At 42.5% G+C, this 11,097-nt stretch overlaps 1 long non-coding RNA gene across 1 annotated transcript; it reads right to left on the bottom strand.

Annotated features, from left to right (window-relative positions):
* Positions 1–8,900: 8,900 nt before the first annotated feature.
* LOC124260586 lies at positions 8,901–10,389 on the bottom strand. The gene is made up of 2 exons (XR_006894130.1): positions 10,349–10,389; positions 8,901–9,016 (listed from the first exon to the last, which is right to left on the bottom strand). It is a non-coding gene; the product is annotated as an uncharacterized LOC124260586 (long non-coding RNA).
* Between the last annotated feature and the right edge of the window lie 708 nt (positions 10,390–11,097).

An 11,097-nucleotide genomic window follows, 5' to 3' on the forward strand; every position in this document is an offset into this window, starting at 1 on the left:
ACTTAATTTAATTAAGATGATTGGTCTATTTCAAGGAGACTATATCGATATTTTTGGAATGTGTCTTTTGAATTATATAATTTAGAGACTCAATTTGTATACTTGAGCTCAGTCTGTCGTAATTGTGCATTAATATAGATCGATGTGGCTTACTTGGACATCTATTTCACTACTTCGTTCAATCTACTTTAGTTTAATAAATATACAAGAAACACGTCCCCAAAATAGCAATATTTTGTACGCAATCACTATAAGCTTTAGCGTCAAAGGATGTGAGAATCAGTGCCATGAATGTCCACTTCTCTATTGTTGTTTTTTGCTTGACAATGGTGTCAGTGTGTCAGCGCCGATTACGTTTTTGTTATAAATGTATTCTCCCTTGATCTCAAAATAGATTTATTTAGGAATGGTCAATTTAGTCATAACTTCCTGTCCTCGACATGGCACGGGTTGATGGATATTATGTAATAAGCGCCTGGTCTCCAATAAGCGCCAGGTCTCCAATAAGCGCCGGGTCTCCAATATGTGCCGGGTCTCCAATAAGCGCCAGGTCTCCAATAAGCGCCTGGTCTCCAATAAGAGCCGGGTCAGGAAGTCCATTGATAAATTAAGCGCCCGGGCTCTTATTAGAGGAAATACGGTACAAACATTTTTAACATCACGAAACTGTGAAAGAACAACACAGATGGTTTTATAGTGTTAGCCCAATGAGATACCATGCCGCAGTGAAGCATGAATACCCCACTCAGACACATTATACTGACTCCGAGCCGACCAGTCCTTGTTGTACCCATTAATGCCGAGCGCCAGGCAGGGACCAACAAGTACCATATTTTAACGTCTTTTGGTATGACGCGGTCGGGGATCGAACCCGCGACCTTCCTCTCTCCGGGCGGACGCTCTAACCACTACACCACGGAGGCGGTTCTGAGAAGGGTATTCGAATGGAATATGATTCATTGTTGTAATTAATACATGAACCTAGGTCAGACCCAAACGGCCTCTAAAAGCATAGTTGTATGAATACAATGTACAATATTCACCCGTGGACCTTATGTTTGCAGTGTTTTGTTAACTGTTTTCGGGTTGGTAATATTTACGAAAACGTTTGTGATTTACATGCATGGACTTTATCTAGCAGTTGGTATGAACTCCTTGTAAAACTCCACTTTAACAAAAGGACATTATCCAGCAATATCACGGCGGGGGACACCACAAATGGACTTCACGCATTGTATCGACTGACTGACTTAGCTTAGCTTTACGCCGCTTTTAGCAATATTCCAGCAATATCACGGCGGGGGGACACTAGAAATGGACTTCACACATTGTACCAATACGGGGAATCGAACCCGGGTCTTCAGTGTGACGAGCTAACGCTTTAACCAATTGGCTGCCCGACCGGCCTCAGGAGGAGAGGAAGGAGGAGAGGTAAAGTTAATTGTTCCAAATTTTATTTAAGATATGTTCTCTGAGGTGTACAGGAGACCTTCTTGGCGTTCATCCTTGTGGGGGCGTTGGTGGCGGTGGTGGTGGTGGTGGCGGGGGTCCTCCAAGGTTGCCAAAGACGCTGACGAATAAGTCTACACCTGAAAAATATTTACGTGAAAATATTCGTCATTTTTCCTGCAACTTTCAGTCATACTCCTGTCGCTGCAGTGTGCTAGTAAACACAGGCGGTATGGTTATCTTTTGACTCGAAACAGTTTAGTTCCTCTTTTACCTATACTGTCACCTTTGGACTTATTTAGATTGATTTAAAACTTGAAACCATAACTGTATACACCATATTTCTGATGTCACATATGTTCGTTTATCACATTTGGCCTAACATCCACAAAAACAATGTGAGACAGTCATAAACAAACAGTACCCCCTGAAGACGAGGTTTCCGGGATAACGGGGTGTCTATATTAACGAGAGTGGAGAGATGAGCTTCATGTGGAAACTATGGAATCCGAGAAGGGACATTGTCGCGTTGTCGCATTGTCGCGTGTCGCGTTTTAGTAAATTTTTAGGCTGTTTTTACACATCTTACATGGTGCGACAACGCGACAAATTTTGACCTTGAAAATTATCGCTATGTCGCGTGTCGCCCTTTGGAGGAATAAAAAAAATTTATTCAAATATTATTTTTCATCATAATCCCTTCCGAATGGACACACTTTCGTCTAGGATGCTGGATGGATTGTATTCCGGTGTTGCTGAAGTATTTCTCTTGTCAGTCCCAAAATGTATCCAGAGTTACCATGGCATCAACTTTGGTATAGGATCCAGTTGGAGCATATGCTTCATGTTTGGCAGCAAATGGACATCGCGAGATCCGGTCTGAGATCATTAGAATTCATTGGATGCTAAGGGTGTTAAAAGTTTCTTACCTGAATAATATCCACCGCAACACCTTACGTTGTGCGCTGGGACATTGTCCTAGAAGAATATTACACCTTTTCCTAGTTCCCCGTGACTCTTTCTCTTTTTTTCATGCTAGAATTACTCCAAAAGTGCAGCATAACAGGCCCCGTTTATTGACTGGTCTTAAGAAAGACAATTCACCATGGTAACACTTTCGGCATCCCGGAACTCAGAGGCCTTAACCATTCACGCAGAAAGGGTGTGAGTGGGTATGATTTTAAGCCGCTTTTGGTAATATTCCAGCAATATCAGGAGGGAAAACGGGCCTCAGACATTGTTACCATGTGGAGAATCGAACTCGGGTCTTCAGCATGAAGGCGGACGTTTCAACCACCAAACTACTCCAACGCCCCATCTCATCACAGTGGAATTGAAATGTGAGGTGAGGTGAAATTGGATTTAACGTCGTGCTTGAGAATATTTCGCTCATATGACGACGTGCACGCGCGTGTGTGTGTATGTGCGGCTGCTTGTACTAGCCCAGACTGGTTTTATAGTGCTAGCCCAATGAGATACCATGTCGCAGTGAAGCATGAATACCCCACTAAGACACATTATATTGACTCCGAGCCGACCAGTCCTTGTTGTACCCATTAATGCCGAGCGCCAGGCAGGGACCAACAAGTACCATATTTTAACGTCTTTTGGTATGACGCGGTCGGGGATCGAACCCGCGACCTTCCGCTCTCCGGGCGGACGCTCCACTATACCACGGAGGCGGTCGTGGAATTGAAAGAGGACTCTAATTATTCAAAGTGGCTGGTATCACAGCGATATCAAATGGGCTGTGTTTCACAACAAACATCGCTACCACAATGCTACTTCTGGCTGCATGTAACTCATTGTGAGTATACAACTGATACAAGCAGGTACGTACTAAATATAGCTAGCTACAGGTGGTTTAATGATGCAAAATGCAAACCCTATATGGACCAATTATACATGTGGGAAGAGATGTTTGTCCTTCAGTACCAGTACATCAAGGAAGGGGGGGCGGTGGGGTAGCCTAGTGGTTAAGGCGTTGGCTCGTCACGCCGAAGACCCGGGTTCGAATCCCCGGATGGGTACAATGTGTGAAGCCCATTTCTGGTGTCCCCCGCCGTGATATTGCTGGAATATTGCTAAAAGCGGCGTAAAACCAAACTCAGTCAGTCAGTCAAGGAAGGGCAATTCGTAGCTGGAATCTTCTTCCATCCCTTTCACCATGGAAGAGGAGCCCAACAGTCAAGTAAGCAACTGCCCTTCATTGATGTACTGGTACTGATGCACACCAGCAACAAGCTAGGACCTCAGTATATCGCAAACCAACACACAGACCAGTACCTTCACTACGGCTCCAACCACCCACCTCCAGTCAAGAGAGGAACCATCTCCACCCCAGTACCATTAACCCACAACATCTGCTCCACCAAGCAACACCTTACCACTGAACTCCATCACCTGAGACAAGTCTTCACACAGTACAACAACTACCCCGAACAGCTTATGCAACAAACCATACAGAGCTTTAACAACAAAACCCCGAAAAATCCACCCGTCAACAAACTGCGCCCTTTATCATCAGCCTCACCTACTACGGAATCGCCAGCCACAAAGTCCAGAGACTCTTGCAAAAAACCCAGGTAAATATAGATGAATTATTCAAGAGGGAAAACATCATCCTAAACACGATCAAAGCAACTGGCAAACCACCTGCAAGCCAGAAACAACAACCATGGCAACCAGTCTACCACGCCCCATGCAATTGTGGACAGGATTATGAAGGTGAAACATCTAGACCGCTGACAAACCGAATCAAAGAGCATCAGACTTCGGTATTTAAGCTTGACTCTAAATCATCCCGATCAGACCACTTCCAAGACAACCCCGACCACAGCATCCAGTGGGACAGAGTCAAAACCCTAACGGCCAAAGACTTTAAAATCAGGAAACTCCAAGAAGCTATCTACATAGAAAGACCCCAACCACCAATCAACCGTGACCAAGGCTATTACATGTTTCCTGCATACTACAACCCATCAAGATCCCCACCAGTGCTACTCCCTTTGTTTTTACCACTGGCTTCACTATCGTTTTGTTTATACTGTGGACTGTCATGTGTTAACGCTTCTATCTATTTATATATCTATCTCAGGCTATGTGTTGTTAATAAATTTATGCTAAATGGCTATTGCAGTCCTATCCCCATAGTAATGTATAAACATCCTCTCGCACTTGTATATATGCCTCTCTATCCTTATTCTGTTTATCCGGGATCGGGTGGTCAAGCTCGCTTACTTGGTTGACACATGTCATCGGTTCTCCATTTTGCGCAGGTCGATGCTTATGCTGTTGATCACTAGATTGTCTGGTCCAGACTCGATTATTTACAGACCGCCGCCATATAGCTGGAATATTGCTGAGTGCGGCGTAAAACTAAACTCATTCACTATTCTGTATATCACTTGCTTGCTGACAACGGTGTTGGAACCATACTGAAATGTCGCTCACACTGTAACAAAGACGTTGTTCATCCATATATTGAAGAGGAACACATTTCATGGATATACAACTTCTTTATCGCAATAGATGCAGCTTTTCGGTGTTGATCCTAACAACGTTATCAAGCAAATGATATGTTGTTATCCTTTCCCACACTGATTTCATTTCATGGCTTTATGGATCCGAATGTTTGTCGTTACGATTCGTACAAGCGCTACCATCGCTTCTAAATACACTCTATGAACCTCAACAGATAAGTACAAAATAGAACTCACCACACAACTCAAGGGAACCAATCCGTGTACATTTCTGGCCGTTTTTACACTCTTTTTTACATTTCCCTGAAACATATAGTTGTTATGATATCAGAAGACACGAGTAATAGACAGAGTAAATAGACAATTTCACAAACACAGAAGCATGCATACATACATACGCATGCACGCACGCACGCACGCACGCACGCACGCCGTTACATACATTCATTTGTTTCGAGCCAATAACGTCTATAACGTTGACCTTGACCATGACGTACTAAAACGCCTTGACCAGTCATCCTACGTGTTCACTGAGTAGACGGTTCCTCGTGCAGACAGTGAGTGGATAGCGTTAGAGTTTGCCTGTCCAATTACTTTAATACTTTGGCTGTATTTAGTTATATATATTTATATGTCTAACAATATTCTTTTGGCATGTCGGTGCACATTTATCGTTAAACACAAACCGGGAAATCGATGGAATTGTACTAGTACTTCATTCTTAGATCACCGAGGCGGTCTTCTCTGATGAAGTTTACACTATGACCATTGGTATCGATCCTCCCCTACTCACTTGTATCGCATGTTGCCAAGGTGACACACAGTAGGAGAATCAACAACTTCCGGGTCATGACCCACTGAAATCACAACGCCAAGCTCTAAACGACATGTAATGTTTCCTAGCAACACCAAATAATTCATTTATGTATCAAAACTGAAAACACGATCCTTTTGTATGCAAATGTTCTTCTGTTTAGCATAATGTCCCTAACTGCGCCTGAAAACAACATCTTCTCGAGACAAGGGAGTTAATTGATCAATTCCACTTTCCAGTGCGGCCAGTTACCTCCCCTGACTGGCGAAGATGAAAAGCAACATGTTTCATTGATTTTTTTCTATGAATTTCAATTTGGTAGAGGTAATTATGCATCCCGAAATGTAATGTTCAACGACATGTTTTAATCAGCCACAGACAAGCCTGTGTGACTGAGTGAGTGAGTTTACGCCACTCTTAGAAAGATTCCAGCAATATCACGGCGGGGGACAGCAGAAATGGGCTTCACACATTGTACTCATGTGGGGAATCGAACCCGGATCATCGTCGTGACGAGCGAACAAAATAACCAGTAGGCTACCCCACCGCCCCGACAAGCCTGTGTACACACTATTGTTATAATGATGATTATGTACATAAAATGCTGAACAGTTCTCAAATGTCAGTTGAAACATCTGTTCATCAAAACCTGTAAGTATATTGTAAGAAATCAAGAAAGCTAGTGCTTGTAAAATTGTAAAATGTACGATTTTCTTGTGGTCTTTCTTTTTGTAAAAAAAAAATCAATATGTAAACCAGCGTTTGTGAAAATAAATGTGAGAGGACGGTTACAGTTTGTAATAACATTCTCATCCTAATATGAAAATCCTGATCATGTGATAAAATCGGTTTAAAATTAAATAATTAATTAAATTTCCTTTAACGTTAATATTCAACATCGTGAGAGCCAAACAAATACAGCCTTACCCCAGCAACCATTCAGTCCTGTGTGGCCCATATATTCCGCTGAACATGCAAACTACAGCCACATGGCTCTTATAATCAATTACCATTTATTGTTGCTAATCACTCCAACACCTACGCACATTGTCGGTTTTATGACGTGTTTAATGGGGAGGCTTAAGTAGCTATTAGACGACAGGCTCGTGTTGGACGTTTATCGGCAAAACAATAAAACTTTTAAGCTTCACGGAAGTTTCCGAGAGAATCCGATGTCCATATCCGATGTGACGATGCGTCATTTATGACGATGAGCATACGGAACATGTTTCGATGAGTGAGGGCAGATTGTTCAGCACTGATATCGTTCAGCTGATTGTTTCATCACAGTGAGTGATTTTATTTTTTTTAGATATTTCAGCAATATCATGGCGGGGGACACCAGAAATGGGCTTCACACATTGTACCCATGTGGGGAATCGAACCCGGGTCTTCGGTGTGACGAGCTAACGCTTTAACCCTTAGGCTACCCCACCGCCCCTCATCGGATCTTAGTGAGTGAGGACAGATGTATGTCACTTGTAACATTATCCAAATCATATTATGTCGGAAGATAAAAAGCGTGTTTAAAGCAATGACTTTTAATAAAAAGGAAATCCAACCCGAACTTTCTGCGTGACGAGGTAATGCTGTAACCACTCGACCACCCTATCACTTCCTTATACAATCTGAAATGCGTGACAACCACAGTAGTCTTGTGTTTTCGTCAAGAAGACAGCCCGGGTTCAATTATCCATATTGTACACAGTACAATGCATTATTCTTCTAATGTCTTGTGTCATGCAAGTGTCTTTTCACATATGAACAGTGGACAGGAGAAACCTTTGGAGCAGTACTTTACTTCAAAGTAAATAATGATCACATACAAGGGTCATATCAAGTAAAACAGTCTATAATCATTTCTGCAGCATCTTCGAAATAACAACAATAGTTATCGAGTGAGTGAGTGAGTAAGTATAGTTTAACGCCGCTTTTAGCAATATTCATGCAATATTACGACGGGGGACAACAGAAAGGGCTTCACACATTGTGCCCATATGGGGAATATTACGACGGGGACACCAGAAAAGGGCTTCACACATTGTGCCCGTATGGGGAATAGTTATCGAAGGCATGCTAACGTTTAGTACCATTTTAATTTTCCCTGATACATTCACAATGGCATTAATATGCTTCGTCAGCTGTTACACAATGTCAACTGGATACGTTCAATACGCTTGTCACATTTTCTTTCATGTAACAAGCATACACTTAATTTAATTAAGATGATTGGTCTATTTCAAGGAGACTATATCGATATTTTTGGAATGTGTCTTTTGAATTATATAATTTAGAGACTCAATTTGTATACTTGAGCTCAGTCTGTCGTAATTGTGCATTAATATAGATCGATGTGGCTTACTTGGACATCTATTTCACTACTTCGTTCAATCTACTTTGGTTTAATAAATATACAAGAAACACGTCCCCAAAATAGCAATATTTTGTACGCAATCACTATAAGCTTTAGCGTCAAAGGATGTGAGAATCAGTGCCATGAATGTCCACTTCTCTATTGTCGTTTTTTGCTTGACAATGGTGTCAGTGTGTCAGTGCCGATTACGTTTTTGTTATAAATGTATTCTCCCTTGATCTCAAAATAGATTTATTTAGGAATGGTCAATTTAGTCATAACTTCCTGTCCTCGACATGGCACGGGTTGATGGATATTATGTAATAAGCGCCTGGTCTCCAATAAGCGCCTGGTCTCCAATAAGCGCCTGGTCTCCAATAAGCGCCAGGTCTACAATAAGCGCCGGGTCTCCAATAAGCGCCAGGTCTCCAATTAGCGCCAGGTCTCCAATTAGCGCCTGGTCTCCAATAAGCGCCAGGTCTCCAATAAGCGCCGGGTCTCCAATAAGCGCCAGGTTTCCAATAAGCGCCTGGTCTCCAATAAGCGCCAGGTCTCCAATAAGCGCCTGGTCTCCAATAAGCGCCGGGTCTCCAATAAGCGCCGGGTCTCCAATAAGCGCCTGGTCTCCAATAAGCGCCAGGTCTCCAATAAGCGCCAGGTCTCCAATAAGCGCCGGGTCTCCAATAAGCGCCGGGTCAGGAAGTCCATTGAATAAAATAAGCGCCCGGGCGCTTATTAGAGGAAATACGGTACAAACATTCTTAACATCACGAAACTGTGAAAGAACAACAAAGTTGGCCTCATCTCTTAATGAGGTTTATTTCAGTACACCAGGCAATGAAATGGGTTATTCCGGGTCTTCGGTCTCTGTAACAGGTTGGGGTCCACCATTATTTCCAGCCCCAGGCAGACTCGCCACTGCAATGGAGTGAGGGAACATATGAGTTAACTCTTTCACTGAGTGAGTGAGTGCGTGAGTGGAACTAACGAGTAGGGGTATGGTGCAACAAAAGAGAAGAAATATAATCTTTCGAATCGGGATTCGAACCACGACCACAGGTTTCTGGCACTACCATTGAACGTGACACTGCATAGCGGACAACTGGCCCACCCATGCCCCAATATAGAATGCACAACAGAGACGACCTTCTGAATATATATTACGTTCAAACAAACAAATCTCAACATTTACGTGTGGTGCAGCCGTTACATACCGATGCCCATAATGTCACCCAGCCTTTATCTATTTAACAGTACCAAACAGGTAACTAATTGATTTCGTGACGGCCTCGAGTATAGGCACGGTGCCGACAAACCGTGTGGTGCAGCCGTTACATATCGATGCCAATAATGTCACCCAGCCTTTATCTCTTTAACAGTACCAAACAGGTAACTAACTGATTTCGTGAAGGCCGCGAGTATAGGCACGGTGCCGACAAACCAAGAATCAACAGGTTGAATCCGGGATTCGACCACACGATCACAGGATCCTGCACGCACAAGGAACGAAACTCTAAAAAGCGAATAACGTCACGTTGCTTGCACGAACCCATCCGTGGCCATGAGGCTGGTCATTCTTCATCCAACTTAACAAAGTTTTTGAATATATTTACGCCGCTTTTAGCAATATTCCAGCAACGAGCTCCACATATTGTACCCATGTGGGGAATCGAACCCCGGTTTTCGGAGTAATGAGCAAACACTTTAACCACTAGACTACCCTACCGCTCCGTTCACTCTAAGCGTATATTCTCTATTGTTAGAGAATTAAGGTCACAACGTAACTGGCCCGTGCCTTGTGACGTTGTCGGCTATTTGTCATTAGAAATTGCTGTTTGGCGCCCAAACCCTTGTCCAATGAGTTTACTAATCAGTTAGTTTCGTTAGCAAAACACTAACCTGGTACAGGTCATCATATACTTCTACGCAAAAGAAAGTACATTTATACATCTTTGTTTGATAGTGGGTACATTACAACAAACAAGAGATGCTGATCCAATGGGGGATGTATTTGATACGGGTGTTTCGGCCGTATTTTCCAGATATTCGACGTCTACATTCAACGTAGTAACGTTTGGATAACGTTAGTGACGTATGGCCAAATCCAATGTTGAAGTCTGTAGTTATAACAGCTTATAATATGATTTCAGTTATTTCCCTAATGGCGTTTCTGTGCAACCACGCATGCATGTTCAAAGTGTAGATAAAACGGGCGCTCATACACGTACCCAGGAGCAGTGTGACACTTACCACAGATGTCGAATGGACCAATATCAAGACATGTACCGGAGCTACATTCGGTTTTACAAGGTCGATCTGCGAAACAAATACAAAAAGATCAGACTCATACAAAAATCCAAGTTGGCCACAGCATTTTATGCATACATTCTATACGTAGGTGAATGTACGTTTAACTATTCTAACGATTTTCCAATTAACCCCAAGAACAGCAGATATAAGCTTCATACACTATATCATGTGGGAATGGAACCTAGTGATTAGGCGTGAAGATCAAACGCATAGACCACAGGACTACCCTGTTCCACCCCGTTATACTATAGACTTAAAATTCACCGTCAGCGTCGCCACAGGTATCGAGTTGATGTCAGGAAACATAAATGTATGTGTATATGTTATCGTTAACTTTGGCATAAAAATGCATGGTCAACTACGAGACAGCAAAATAATAATTCAAAAAGCGCCAAACTCCACACTATAAGTACTGTCGGAAATAGAAAAAAACTGTATTTTCTCATTTATCTCTACAATTTATGTAGTTGATATGTGAAAGTGTGAAATATCTGTTAATCTAAGTTCGGCCTAACGACAGTCTCAGTGGTAGAGAGATAGGAAACGGAGAAAAGGACTTTACTGAGGGGAAATTAGTGCAGAAATGAGCAATGCGGTTTTTTTCTAAGTCCAAAAAGACTTATTTGGAACAGACCATGGCTTTATGCAAATTAGTGTGCGACGATATTGTATTACAAAGGACACTTTTA

Source organism: Haliotis rubra, unplaced genomic scaffold (genome assembly GCF_003918875.1).
Source record: "Haliotis rubra isolate DU_JTF1 unplaced genomic scaffold, ASM391887v1 Scf77, whole genome shotgun sequence".
Classification (NCBI taxonomy): Eukaryota; Metazoa; Mollusca; class Gastropoda; order Lepetellida; family Haliotidae; genus Haliotis; species Haliotis rubra.